Genomic DNA, 16095 nt, shown 5'->3' on the forward strand with positions numbered 1-16095 from the left:
CTATCTTTATTTAGTCCACAGAACATTTTTGAATGCCACAATATGTGTAGCATACTTTATGGAATTAATTTGCCTTCATATGCAAATTATCATTCTTCTTTTTGATTTTCTTCAATCCTGCATTGTTATTTGATTAGAATGCTTATTTCCGTTATCTGGCTCACTTATATATTCAAGGGGCAAACTATTTTATGTTTTAATAAATAATTGTATTTTGGTCTCAGCTCGAAGTTAAATGATGCGATTTTTGCTCTTTGGAAGTTGATTATTGCCTTAGCCCATTTTTCATGGCCTGCTTAGCTCAAAGTTTGGCAGCAAGATATTGCTACAATATATAGATCCTCAGTTGTAGTGAAGTTAAATTTATATATTAATCAAAATGTAATAACTGAAAGGTTCATGCTACTTTGGTGTGTATGTCACACTTAGCAGATATTTCTTGTCAAATTATATGTGTTCTAGGCACTCGGAAAGATAGTAAAATGCAGTTTTCATCCTCAAGAGCTTTCACTCTATAATAGGGGAGAAAAGGAAGTTAACAAATTAATGTTCTATTAAGGATGGTGACTGAGTCAGAAGAATTCATAGGAGAGCAAGTTCACTCTTGGCTGAGGTCAGAGAGGTTGCTAGGCCTATGCCAGAGGTGGTGAGGATGAACTCAGGTTATTCTCCCAGAGCTCTTACGCTATGACTCAGATCAACAAGTATCATGAAGCAGGAGCAGGCTCCAATCTGTGGTCTACATTCAAACCAGCATGTGTTGATTTAGCTCCAAAGATTGGACTACAGGGAGCTATATAGTCAGTAACCTCTGGGGATCATATTTGAGTATCTCAGCCAATTTAGTTAATGTCTTTGGGTGCCAGCTTCCTTATACAATGTGTTTGTGCACTAGATAGATCTGTATGCTTGATCTGAACTTTACGGTTCCAGGATTTAGCACCAGGATATCAGGGGATTATATAGTGGGTGAAATGAAAATTATTTGGATAGGAGCTAAATCCTTCTGCTACTCCTTAGCCAAAATGCCCATGCTGATTACTTGTTACCTATTAATAAGGATTAGAATCTTACTTGATTGCCAGTGAACTTTATTCCTTATTGGCAAGATTGTCTAGGAAAAGTGCTCAGAATTTCCAGATAATTTTATTTGACCCCCATAGTTTAGGCCCAAGAACGAGCTTGAATACCTGTATCATAAAAGTAGTTCACTGAGAATCAAAGTCCCTGAAGGTGTTTCATATTGATTTCATTAAATTTAAAAGCAAATGAGCATATAAAACAAACAATTTTCTAAGCAGAAATGGCATGTTTTCTGCAGAGGACACAGCTGAGCCCATGGACCCAATTCCCTGACATATGCCAGTCTGATATAAGGGGTAATCAATGGCTTATGGAGTCTTGTCCTACCTATGAGAGAAGTGGGTGAAGTTTCTCTAGATCCTTACCTTGCTTCTACAATTTCTCACGTCGCCCACTCTCTCCAAAGATCCTTCTTTTCCTAGATATCTGGATTTTGATGCTTGATATTTCCCCAGACATGGAGTAAATCAATAGAGGAACTAATTCACATTAAGGTATTCATTACTAAAACATTTTCTGTTCTCTCTCACTCATGCCCCTGATTCCAATTTTAACATTGGTAATACTTCAACCTTTCCCTCATGCCCATCTTTCCTGGGATATCTGTTTCTGAAGACTCTCCTGATCACTTTACTCTCCAATTCCTGGTATTAGGAGAATCTCAACATCACCTCATGCAATTCTTTCTTTCATTTCTACACTTAGTCAAGTGTGGAAGCCAGCCATTTTTCCTTGATTTCTTAAAAGGCATTTCATATATAGCAGACATTACTGAAGGTTCAGGGGAATGCATAAGGTTTACATCAATGCAACATAAATGACCTAAAATTAAATGTTAGGCTTACCTGTACTTAAAAATAGTTTCTCAGCTTGTTTCTACCAACTTGAACGGCAACTTTCAATATTGCTACTCAATTGGTTTGCCTCCCCGCCGCGCACACACACAGACACACACACCCCGCCCTGCCCATTACTCCTGCTTCATTGGTGTAGGCAAATTCCTCTGTCTTCAAAGCCAGCAATGTCATCTCTCTCTGGCCATACTTCTGTTTTCTGTTGTCACGTCACTCTGACCACAGCCTCTTCCTAGCCCAAGGTCCTTACCCTTAGTCACAACATCAAAGTCCTTTTGGCCAATTAAAGTAACCTATTCACGAGTTCTGGGCATTAGAACATGGACATCTTTATAGTGTGTGTGGTGCAACCAATGAACATCTTTCAGGTGTGGGGTGTGGTGCGGGGAGTGGCATTCTTGTGCTTACCAAACTGCCCATCCATTGAAACCTTGGCATTGTCATATACAGTTAGTGGAACTGACTTGGCAAATTCATTCTGGAGGTAAATTTCAAATATATCAAAATTAAATGTGTACCTTCTTTTCGATTCCATAGAACTTCACATGTATGAAATCAATGCCACAGAAATAGTTACACATTTATTCATTCAACAACTAATTATTGAAAGTATATTGCACCCCAGGTATTCTTCTGGTTTCTAGGAATAAAGAGAAAGCCCTTGATATTAAGCCACTTGTGGAAGAAGGCAAAGCATGAATACGTATCATGCTAAATGGGGGTTGATGCTTTTTCAAGCTGATCAGACCAAAAGCTTTAGAGTCTTTCTTAATTCCTCTCATTTCCACACAAACCAACACATCTTACTGGTTCTATCTTCAAAATAGGTAAGAATCCGACCACTCTATGTGCACAAATATGCATTTACAAAATGTTTCCCAAAGGAAACCAGGACATTACTACCAGAGGAAAGGAGAGCAAGTAATGGGTAGGGCACAAACAAACAGGCTTCTACCATGATATCTTACATATCTAAATGTGTGTAGCACAAAGTCTAGCCAACTAATTAGCAGTTATGACACACCAGCATATCAGGAAATCTTCATAGATATCTATCACATTTTTATTTTTGTATAAATATTTTTATACCCTATACAAATTGCTGTGAATAAATCTAGAGCGATAGTGAAGTATTAAGATGGCATCAAAGTAAGATCTCACATTTTTTGGAACATAGGAGAACCTTGTTTCTTAAACATGTAGGCAAATCCAGTCAAGACCATAACCCATTATGAGGGCAAACTTTTTCTGTGAAGAGTGAGATACTAAATATTTGAGGAATAATGTCCTCGCTTTGCAAGGACAGGCCATTTGGAATCTGCCACAACTACTCGACTCTGCCATGACAGCATGAAAGTAGTCACAGAGAATACATACCGAGCATATGGCTCTGTTCTGATAAAATCTCAAGTATCATATAATTTTATCTACAAAAAGATTAGGATGAACATCTAAAAGATACTCACTTTTAAAAACATGACCATGTTTTCGGTAGTTGATAGGCCAGGGGCTAGATCCTCGCCACAACCAGTTCCCTTCAAACAACGTAATACTGAAAGACACGAAAGTGCATAGCCCAATAAACATTAATTAACTGTAATTTAATTACATCAAGCGTGCCCCAAACATTCCTATGTTTAGAAGTGTGCTATGACTACGGTTCAGAACCACCCAGGTCCCCATTTGGCTAGATGTGACTTTCTTCCTGAGTGCTTGCTGCCGTGATTCAGAACAGTAAGTGTCATAAGGGAAGGGCAGGCTCTAATCCGTGGTCTATACTCAAAACAAAAATACCTTGACTCTCTTCAAAAAAGCATCCTATTTGAAGCTTAGCAGTCAGGGAACCGCAGGGTACTCTATTTTAGTAGAGGTGCCCAGTTAATTAATACTCTTAGCTGACACTTCCAGTGGGTTTGAGAATAGGTGCACTAATCCGTGAGAATCTGTACTCCTTTTTTTTTTTTTTAAGATTTTATTTATTTATTTGACAGAGAGAGACAGCCATCGAGAGAGGGAACACAAGCAGGGGGAGTGGGAGAGGAAGAAGCAGGCTTCCAGCAGAGGAGCCTGATGTGGGGCTCGATCCCAGAACGCTGGGATCACACCCTGAGCCAAAGGCAGATGCTTAATGCCTGAGCCACCCAGGCGCCCCTGAGTATCTGTACTCTTGATCTTCCTTTCCTCATACATAAATTTTGTCAAGACTAAAGTTTCCACATCATCTTTTCCCAGCCTGTCTATATATTCTCACCAAATGTGTTTTTTTTTTTCTTAAATGACCTAGCAACCCTATCTGAAAAACAGAGACAGTTCATACCCAAAGCTACACAATATTGGACCCGAAATATCTTTTTTATCTTTATTTCTGCTGTGCCTAGCACAAGCACGCACATCTGAGGATTTCATTACAGATTTGTTAAATTAATCTAGAGACTGAAGGGCTTTAAGAAACACTAAGGAACTACTGCCGGTGAGGAATTTTTAATCTTAAGACATCAGTGATTTTGCAAAGGGACAGGAGGGGCCTATTTTTGATTCAGAGCCCAAGCAGAATTTGCCAAAGCAAATTTAAAACATCCACCCATCCGCAAACACAGCATGTGAAACAGAAAACCATAACATCAAGAAGTCATTTTTATATATTAATGCAAATAAAAAAGGCAGCCGGTGGTTTGCCAGACATATTAGAAGTAAGCATATCCTTTTGCAAAAGACTATTAATTAGGGCTTGATCCTTAAAGACTGCACTTTTAGTAAGCGCATAGTCAAAGGCTGGCTTCGTAATAAGAGCCCTAAAGGAAGAAAATGACGGATCATATTATGTGGGACAAGACCCATATGGGACATACTCAACAGTATACAGATAGGACCAGAATGGAAACTATTTCTCTGCTATACTAGATAATGGATGTCACTAGATTCTTAGCCAAGGGAATTGAGGATTATTTCTGAAACAACTAAGAATCCTTTAAAGTCTGTTATATGTAAGTACATAAGGGAAACATTTCTTCTTTCAAAGTCTGTTTATTTATCCCTGACAAATCATGTTATTATCTATATTAAGTCCCCAGTTAGAGATAGCAGAGTAGCGCAGGACTCCTGGCCATGGTGCAAATCTGGAAATAGCCTGCATTGAAGAATTGTAATGAAGCCTATTTCAGTCTTGAAAGGTAAAAGGTAGTATTAATTCAGATTTTTCCAAATAGTATTCTTTGAAAAAATAGACGTGGCTGATGCTCCCTGGTTTTGGGGTAAAGGAGGGAGGGTCACGGGAGAAGATGGAGTATAAGTTCCTTAGCTCAAAAAATGCTTACTATAGACGTCTCCTGGAAATTGATAAAGTGTGTTAGCTTATTAATGATGGAGAGTTGTTGTAGTAAAGAAACATCTTTAACTTTAATATAGCATTGCTCAAATTTAATCTAGGAACAGCTTTTTTTTTTTCACAGAATAGTCAATAGTCCACAGAAAGATCTACTATTTCACAAGACAAGCTTTGGATGAGTACAATACTTTATGATAATTAGAGATGTGCAGTAAGGGCCTAGAATATAATCAGGCCCCCATAAACAGGAACTGTTTTCTTCCACCCCGAATTATAAATCTGTTCAAGACAGAGATTGATGGTTTAATAATCAATATTCAGGAACAAGGGTATAATTTGAAATATCTGGGATAGAATGACTTCCTGGGGAGTCTATCTTCAAGAGTCTGGTCAGGAAGAAATACTGCTGGGTTGCTTTGTTTGACTAATTGGAAGAGTGGGGAAGAGTATGATGGCTCATAAAAAGGGAACAAGTCATAAGACATCTAATGTGATCTTGGGAATCACAACCTCCGTAAAAAGGCTTTAAAGGAGGAATTCTTCAAGCCCCAGATAAGAAAGGTGTGAAGGGGGCGCCTGGGAGGCTCAGTCAGTTAAGCGTCTGTCTTCGGCTCAGGTCATGATCCCAGGGTCCTGGCATGGAGCCCCACATTGGGCTTTTGCTCAGCGGGGAGCCTGCTTCTTCCTCTGCCCTTCCCCCTGCTCGTGCTCTCCCTCTCTCTCTCTCTTTCTCTCTCAAATAAGTAAAAAAAAAATCTTAAAAAGAAAGAAAGAGAAAGAAAGAAAGAAAGAAAGAAAGAAAGAAAGAAAGAAAGAAAGAAAGAAAGAAAGAAAGGTGTAAAGGTTAAGAATTACAGGTAGGAGATCACTGGAGAAATTAATTCCACTTTATAATATGTTGACAAACTGACCCTGTGTCGCAATTTGCACCTGCTGTCTCAGCATGAAAACTAACAGCATCCACTTTTACTCTCAAAAGTGTTTCAATTTGGATATAAATCATATGAGGACCCCCTATCTATTGAACACCTGCCATGTGCCAGTTGAACTAAGCAGTAATAAAATTTAAAAAATAATAATAAGGCAGGTTGCTTGCATCAAAAAAGTGAACAATTTCATTATAGAGGCAAGAATAGCACGTCCAAAACAAGCTGAAAACATTAACAGGTTTTCAAGTTCAAGGTCAATGTGTAGAACAGCAAATAAATTGCAAAAAGAAAGCAGCAAGGAGAGTATAATGCTCTCAAGGTGTTGGGGCAGGTAGATGGACAGGCTGGAACCTGGAACCCAAACCTGAATCACTGCGGCCTGAATGAAAAAAGGGTGCGTACAGATCTAACGCACTGACTCCACACCTGTGACCTTCAGGCTGCCTTTCCTGCAGGAAGGGAACTAAGACTCCATTCCGTAGTGGAGAGTCAGTTTTTCTGTTGTTTTTTTTTTTTAATAAAATTTTTTTATTATGTTATGTTAATCACCATACAGTACATCCCAAGTTTTTGATGTAAGGTTCCATGATTCATTACTTGCATATAACACCCAGTGCACCATGCAATACGTGCCCTCCCTAATACCCATCACCGGCCTATCCCGATCCCCCACCCTCCCCTCTGAAGCCCTCAGCTTGTTGGAGAGTCAGTTTTTTAAACCAGTTTCTTCAGATTAGAAGATCAGATACTGCTTCTACGGCAAATGCACCCCAAGTAAAAGCCAGGACTTTCCCTCATCTCTTTCAGACCACGAATACACCAAATTTGAAATTTTATTTATTTCCCCCAAGAACCTTTTACCTTCCAGCAAAGGGCAGGTTTTTGACATCTAGGAACCAACCTGTAGGACTGTTTTTGCTTTCAGAACCTTTTCCATGTCTAGGGGAGCCACTGGTTCTTGGTCTCTTCATTTTTCACTATTTCAGCAGTCCCTTGCTGAGTGTAAGCTCCTAAATTCAGTTTGCTCCCCATGGTCTTAGGGGCGGAACTATGCCATTTTTCTAAAAAGTAGTAATTCATTCAAACAGGTCTTACTTCTAAGTTGAGCCACAGAAGAACACAGCCATGTGCTATAAAAGCACATTTAACATTCTGTGAAATTTGGTGGCCTAGGAAGAAGACACATGCGGAGCATGGCACAGAACTCCGTAGTTGGTTTTCACAGGGAAAGAAGATGAATAACGAAATGTAATCATCCCCTCTGCGAGCGGCAGACCTAATGAAGAAAAGAGCCCTTTCATGTGGGTGCTTCCTAATGCTTTTCACTGACTTCACACAGCAACTTCAAAGACTTCCTCTGCCAAGAGTAATTCTCCAATTTGAAGAGCAGCACACAGTCTTTTCATAGATCCACAGTCCCCTTCAGACCTCGGGCCATCTGGATGTGGTCACTGGATAGCACTTCATTTCTAGTACCGGAAACAAGATCCTGATTCAGCCAACGAGGGAGGAAGGGGAATATTTTCAGTTAAAGACTTCCTGAAGAGCTATGTCCTTGGTGTTGGCATGCTACTCACAGATCTAAGAGCCCAAGTTAGCACAACTTGAAATTAAAAGACAGCCTTGATTCTTGGATCACTAAAATAGAATCCTAGCATGTGGGGCAATCCTTGTATGAGCAAATCAATCCTAATGCTATATAAGACAGAATAAACTAATAACATGAACAAAATACTGAGTTGTGCAACCTTAATTTAGGCCCTCAATGGTAGGTACTATTGTGTAACAAACCACTTGATGCCTCAAACAGTCAATGACTGGCTGTGAAACAAAATATAATTCATGGCATCTTATTCAAAGGCAGTAGAAATTTCTTCAACATAGGCTCCCAAATGGTTCTAACGTGCAATCTTTTACATAGAGATTTTGATCATTTTAGTACATCACGCTAAAAGATATGAAAAGTGTGTAGAGGCTCTTAACCATTATGAATTGATTTTTCTAGGATTTCATGTTTTATTTTTAATTATCCAATGCACCTTCACATCAAAATTCTAGGAACGATTGCAAAACTCCTACCACCGTTTCTTTGAGGTGGAACTGATTGGAAACCAGCAAGAATCAACTATGCACAGAACCTTTCCCCAATAGATTGTTTTAATTAATTCTAATTTTTGATCAAAGTATTACATCTGAAGCATCTTCTCTTCTGGTATTGAAATGCCATAATAATTAGCCTTGAGAAAAACTTGTCATTATTTCTTGTGCTGGGAATTTAGTGGACTTTTCCAACCTGGAGTCACAGTGTTTCAATTCTGGGAAATTTTCTAGAATAATATCTAATTGAAAATTTCTTCATTTCTGTTTATTCTCTTCTTTTGGGACTTACGTTAGCAGGATGTTAAACCTTCAGAAATAATGTTATCTTTCTTTTCTTATTCTCTTATCCGTTCCTTCCTATTATCTATCTCTTTGTCTTTTTATTTTTCTAGGGATTCTCTTAACTTTATCTGCTGACTTTTCTTTTGAATTTGTTTTTATTCAGCTATCTTAGTTTTAATTTCTTGGAATTCTTCCATATTCTGATTGTACTGTTTTATTGTATCCTGTTCTTGATTAATGGATGTCATGCTCTTATTACCTCTCTAAGGATAATGACTTTAGTTCCTTTGATGTTTTCTTCTGTCTCTGGGTCGTCTCTGCTTCCTCCAATGATTTCGTTTTTTCTGTTGATTTGTTTTGATGTCTAGTGCTCCTTAACTATCAGGGTCAGCCAACTATGACCCTAGAGCTAAATGCAGCCCACAGCCTATTTTTGTAAACAACCTGATTTCACTTTCTCTAAAGACTAAATCCCTAGTCTCCTGTGGGATGAAGAGGGTTAGTAACCTAATTAGCCAGTATGGGGGAGAAGACAAAGTCAATCTAACTGCTTCCTTTACAGACTTTTAAATAATCCCTATCTTGGGGCCCCTTTAATACCACTTATGCCTACATTATGAATTACTTGATAGTTCAATTACTGAGTTTTTCCAGGGTTCTTCAGGGCAAATTAATTTGCTTGTCCAAAGGGAAATTGCTATCCCTTCTAGGGATAAAACATTCACCCAACACACAAGGTCACCTTCTTGGTCTTTGAAGAGCCTGAGGAAATGTCACCTATACAACAAACAGCTGGCTTATGTGCTAAAATTACTATCTTGAGAAACCCAACTCAGGATCAATATATTCTGTGATACAAAGATTTCCTAGAGGCATAGCTGTTTACTGCAGAGAGAACCTCATAAAGATGAGAAGGGGTAAAGAAATAAAAACGGAAACATAACCAGAATGAAACCATCTGGTAGGGATATTGCCAAATACAATCTAGAGTGTAATTGAACATCTGCTTAATGACCTTTGAGAGCTCCAGGGAATGGTTTTTAGCCACTGAACCAAGGATGTCACTAACCACATTTCAAGTAGCCCACAGTATGTCCAGAAGAATGATTTTCAAGTTTAGCAGAGACCTCTTAAGAGACCTCACACCAAATCAGACTGATATTAGAGAGGGTATAGTAATGGAAATCTTTGAAAATAGATAGAATACCTAATGCAATTTTGCAAAGACTGATTTGCTCTTAACAAATCCCATGTTCTACTCTGAAAACTACTCTGAGCTCAGAAATGCTGGCTTCACAGCATGTAAAGCATTTTGCCCTAATTTTAGTTCCAACTAGCCATGAGACAGAGAAAAGAAAGTGAGAGAAGAGGGAGACAGAATAATAAAATATAATAAAAATGACTCCCATGAATAAAACAACCACTGACCTCTATTCAAAGACAACCAATTTGTTTGATTTTCTAAGGACATAATAGAAGAATAAGATGAAGCCCTTGCTCACATGAAGCCTAGTATAAAGACATAAGATGTGTATGTCAGAAATATGGGATCACAGAGGAGAGAAATTATTTCCAGCTAAAAAGACCAGAGACGGCTTTTATGGGGGTATGATTTGAACTGGCTTTTAAAGGACGGATTAGATTTTGAAACAGACTGTAATAAAAATAAGGACCAGAAATTCGGATTCAAAGAAAAGCAATGCTTCTCACAGGTCAAGAGATATTCCAATTTTGAGACACCTGGCTGGCTCAGTCAGTACAGCCTGCGACTCTTGATCTCAGGGTCATGAATTTGAGCCCCATGTTGAGGGTAGAGTTTACTTAGAGAGAGAGAGAGAGAAAGACATTCCAATTTTGAGGCTCTCAGTGTAATAAAAAGTAAAGAAATGAAAAAATATAAGGTTTCCAAATATATATATATATTTCCATATATATATGTAGATATATGACTATATATCTACATATACATAACTATATATATATATGTATATATATATCTCCATACATAAAACTATATATATATAGTTATAAAATATAGCATATTTTAAATATTCAGTCTTGTGTATGTGTCTCTGTTTCCTTTTGAGGCAATATTAAAAAGCATAAATTTAAGACTCTTTTTCAATGAAACCCCAAACAAATGGTCTTTTGGTGTCTCTCTATCATTCAGCCCAAACAGACTCTGGGATATAAGAACCAAGGGAGACAAAATTACAAAGCTTGTTCAGGAAGAAATAAATATGATCTTGATGACAGAAATATACAAGACAGGTTAGGCGGGTTTTTCCTTTTTCCTTCTCTATCTTTAAGAAATGTTTAAGGAAGTTCTTTCAGAATAAAGGAGGCACACAAAATGTAATTTTTTTAATGGCTTAAAAGCTTTTATCTATGACCTTCATATATCAGCTGCAGTAATAATTTGCCTTCCTCGTAAACTATCACAGATTTTCTCCCACCTCGATTCTGATTCTCCAGCAAAAGGAAGTATTATTAAAGCACAATGTGACTTTGCTTGGAACGGCAGCAGATTTTCACGTCATAAACACCAGATGATCTCTTTACCAAGAGTCAGAAGGCAATTGTGCTCTGAGGAAACAAGCTCATCTTCAACAACAAAAGCATCCAGTAAAAATCACTGTAGATGCCGACGCTCACGAGCTCATAAAGTCACTATTTTATGTTTTGCGAATCCCTTTTGTTTTGCCAACTGTATTTCACACAAAATTCACTCACTCCCCCGGCTTTTTCCCTATGAATATGTTCTTAGGATTAATCATAACATTTTAGATGATGTTGGTGAACAAATCAGAGTTTATCAGACAGAGAAGTTAGCAAATCTATATTTATTTCTCTAGACCTTAGAAGACAATGGGTTGGAAAACTCTAGGCAAGATACTGGAAGTGGGGAAGGGCCAGAAGTCACAAGAAAAAGGCTTTGAAATATATTGGCTCAAGGTTTTTTAGGATAAAAACTAACAAAAATTGAGAGCTATGAGTTCCACCTGAAAGTAACCAGAGTGTCATTTGAAAGTACAGGTGTCGAAGTTATAGTTTTGTTAGCTTAATTCTTTAAGTAATACTTTCTTATGTCAAATGGAGTTGCTATATATTAGCTTATAGAGGACACATACTTAGTGGTCTTTTTTTTACAATACGGTTTTTCTCCATTGATGAGTGAACGTAGGAAGACTGGTACTAGAGTTATTTCTGATGATTCCTAATAAAGGTAAGTATTTTTTAATAAATAGAACTTAAATTACATACATGCTATACATTAGTCTCCTTTTGGGAACTTCCCTGTTAGGTCTATCTCTATTAGAAAGAAAGATTTGTTCACTCTCCTTCGTCGGTATGTCCTAAGAAATCTATCATAGCAGAAGTGGCACCCGATAGGTTACGGAGGAAGATACAGATGGCTCAGAGGATAACTGAGTTGTCACAATCGACTCCATTCATGATTGTGATATATTAACGGCAAAAAGGTCCCCAATCATTTACCTCCTCCCTGTATCCATATCCCTTGGATTGTGACTCTCGGCTCTTCCCATAATGAGGCAAAGTCTCTCCCCCGTTCCTTGAATCTCTGCTAGCATTGTGACTTGGTCTGGCTGATAGGATGTGGTGGAAGCAATGCTGTGCCAATTCGAAGCCGTGGTCTCGAGAGGCACTGCACATTTCCACTCGCAATTAGAATCCTGCCGCTGCCATGGTAACAAGCCAGAGCTAGCAGGAGTGCTACGAGACATTTAGGGCAAGTGCAACTACTGCTGGATTGAAAATAAAACAAAAATACCCGCAGGACTGATCAAACTTGGGCTTGAGGAAATAAAGGCAAGAATTAAGGTAAAATGAAGAGAATGTAACATTTATACCTTTTGCAGTTACAAATCATCTTCTCAGATATTTTTATTTTGAGAGAATTTATACAAAGGGGATTACTATTTGCAACAATTGTTTTATGTAAATCAACTTAGTAGACTTTGTGAATATTGTAGTTTTATAGGTTGTTTTCCCCTTATATATATATCAAATATTATCTTTTAAAATCAACTGTCTGAGAGAATGATTAAAAGAAGGGAGAAGGAAAAAGAAAAGAAAAAAAGAGCTTCCTAAAATAACCTCTCTTGACAAGTGAGGATATGCTTCTCTAGAAACAGATTTATTGACAACATAATCTTGTTGAATTTGTTTGCTGCAAACTTCAGTGAAATATATCTCAGCAGTGGGTTGCTCTGTCTGAAGTTAGGTACTTCCGGTTGGGGAGAGCCCTCAACCCCTTGTGAGCCAACTGTAGTTTGCTGTTTCTGACACTGTTAATGAAACTCCAGCACCAGACCAGATGTTCTTGAAGATTTAGCAAAGATTACTGATACATTAAGCCTTTTTTGAAAACAAAGAACCAAGAAAACACATTGTCACAATTTGCAGCAACTTTTAAAACATTAACAGTTTGAAGAAGTGAAAAGTGAGAAGAGAGTGGGATTTTGAAGTGTCTTTTGACTACAAAACTATAGTCAAATTTGGTTATAACTGATTTGGGGCATGTGGACACAAGATAAATACTTCTCTCCTATAGATTTTCCCTAAGACAGGGAGAAAAAAAAAATCACCCAACATCACAACATAAACATCTTTGTGGAGATTCGAAATGAGCTCTGATCTTGGATCCACACGGTCGCACTTGGCCATGTGACCACTTTCAAGTTCCTTCTCAATACCCTGGAGGTAATAAAAGTGCTCTTTCAATAACAACTTCCTGCATTCGACAAGTATTCTATCAGCTGTGGTTCAAAATAATGCAGAAAAGTAGGTGTCATTGTCATCCCTGCTTTAGAGATGAGGAAACCAAGAGGAGAATAAGTAATTTGCTGAAAGCCCCAGGAAAGGAAAACCAGGATTCAAATTCAGGCCATATGGCTTCAGAGTCCATACTTGTGGCCCTATTTTGTATTTGAAAAAAAGTATAATGTATCCTAGAGATCGTATGTGATGTATAATATTGAAGTATACTTCACAGTATTGCAAAATATGGGGTCTTACCAGTTAAAATATAAGTCTTACAAGTTAAAATTATATTTCATCATAATTACATTAAAACTATGCTTAGCACAATTTCCCCCTTCTCTACTTCTGATAATACTTTTTCCAGCAGACTGGTGAGTAGGGCAGTAGAGGGGCATCCAGATCTGAGAGCCCTAATTTTCCCTCTCCCTATGTACCTCCTTGTTCCATGAATTTAGGAAATCTGGCCTCTGGCATCCAAGTAAAAGAATCGAGCTTCTCGCTTCAGATTGGTTATCCCTTACCGAAATGGGCGTGATACTGCTCCTTCCTGTCGCTCGGTTAGATTCAGCTCAATACAGAGGGTAGGTCCTGGTTACTGCAGGTCTGAGGAGCAAGGAGGAATCCTCCAAGAGCTGAGGAAGACCCTCAGACTCAGTCCACCTTGTATATGACCTGGGAGCAGGAAGGAAGCAGTGCGGTAGTTCATCACCCCAACTTTGGTGAGGGGTAGCCAGTAGAAAACATAATCTCTTTGATTCTGCAACCTGAAGACCAGAAGCCAGACTAGAGAGTACATAAGCAGATTGTCACCCTTTCCAGAACAACCTGAAGATATATCACCTCGGGTTGTCCAAGTGAGCTCAATCTAATCATATGAGCTTTTAAAAGTGGAAAATCTTTCCCAACCAGGACAGAGAAATGGAAAAATGAGGAGAGATTCAAAGCAAGAGAGGCATTCAATCCACTGTTGCTGGCTTTGAAGATGGAGGAAGGGAACTGTGAGGAACGCGGAAGGTTGGAGCAACCCGCAGATGGCAGCCAACAAGAAAATAGGCTCTCAGTCCTACTACTAAAAGATACTGAACAAGGAAATGAATTCTCCCCTGGAGCCTCCAGAGAGGAACACAGCCTGACTAATAATACCTTGCTTTTAGGGGCGGCTGGGTGCCTGAGTCAGTTAAGCATCTGCCTTCGGCTCAGGTCATGATCCCAGGGTCCTGGGATGGAGCCCCGCATCAGGCTCCCTGCTTGGCAGGAATTCTGCCTCTGCCTCTGCTTCTCTCCCCGGTTCATGCTCTCTCTCTCATTCTCTCTCTTTCTCTCTCCAAAAAACCAGAAAACAAAACAAAAAAAACCCTTGATTTTAATGTAGTGAGACCTGTGTCAGACATCTAAGCTTCCTAATTGTAAGATAACGAATTTGTATTGTTCAAGCTGCTAATTTTGTGGTAATTTGTTATGGTAGCAATAGAAAACTAATACAGAAGGGATCTTGGAGATGTTTTAGCTTAGTCCCTAATTTTAATCAGTAAGAAAACTGTGTCTTAGCTATGCTGTAGAATGTTCTTCCGAACCTGTTCATCTGATTAATACCTACTCTGCTTTTCAAGATTCAACTTGGACACCTTTTCTTCCAGATGTTTTCCCTGGCCCTCCAGGACTTAGTTAGATGTTCCTACTCTATGGTGTCATAGCACTCCATGCATAATTTAGCACAGTGCCTACTTCCCAGAATTCCCACTAAATGTTTAAGAACTAGGATTTCGTCTTACTCAACATGGTATCTACTAAATATAACATATTCCCAGCAGTTATAACTCAAAACACTGGATGAAAAAAATGAAAGAATTTATGTCTCCTGATTACCAATCCCAGACTCTTTCCCCCATGCTTCCAGAGTATTCTACTAAAACTGGCAGAAGTATGGCAAACAAATTTGTAACCTTGAAGTGGCAATATGGCTTTAGAATCATACGAACTAGGTTCACATCCTGGCTCTACCATCTACTAGATGGCCTAGGCACGTTTCTTTAAAGGTTAGTTTCCGGGGCGCCTCGGCGGCCCAGTCGTTAGGCGTCTGCCTTCGGCTCAGGGCGTGATCTCAGGGTTCTGGGATCGAGCCCCACATCAGGCTCCATGCTCTTCTGGGAGCCTGCTTCTTCCTCTCCCACTCCCCCTGCTTGTGTTCCCTCTCTCATTGGCTGTTCCTCTCTCTGTCAAATAAAGAAAGAAAATATTTTTAAAAAAATAAAAATAAAAATAAATAAACGAAGGTTAGTTTCCCTTAGTGTTAGTTCCTCATTTATAAAACAAAGGTATTAATAGCATCTGCTCAAATAATTGTATGAGAATTCATTGACATGATGCTTGTAAAAAGCTTAGCAAAGTACCTGGCATATAGGAAGCGCAAAATAAAAATTGGCCATTATTACTAGGTATCTGTGATGGTTAATTTTATGGGTTAATTTGGCTGGGCCACACTGCCCACATATATGATCAGACATTATTCTGGATGTTTCTGTCAGGGAATTTTAGACGAGATTAACATTGAAATTGGTATACTTTGAAGGAGATTGTTCTCCACAACACAGGTGGGCCTCATCCAATCAGCTGAAGGCCTGAACAGAACAAAAGACTGAACTTTTCCAAAAATAAAGAATTCCTTAGCACATGGTCTTCAGACTTGAACAGCAACATTGGCTTTCCTGTGTTTCCAGTCTGGCAATACACACACTCA

This window comes from Ursus maritimus, unplaced genomic scaffold, assembly GCF_017311325.1.
Source record: "Ursus maritimus isolate PB19 unplaced genomic scaffold, ASM1731132v1 scaffold_12, whole genome shotgun sequence".
Lineage (NCBI taxonomy): Eukaryota > Metazoa > Chordata > Mammalia > Carnivora > Ursidae > Ursus > Ursus maritimus.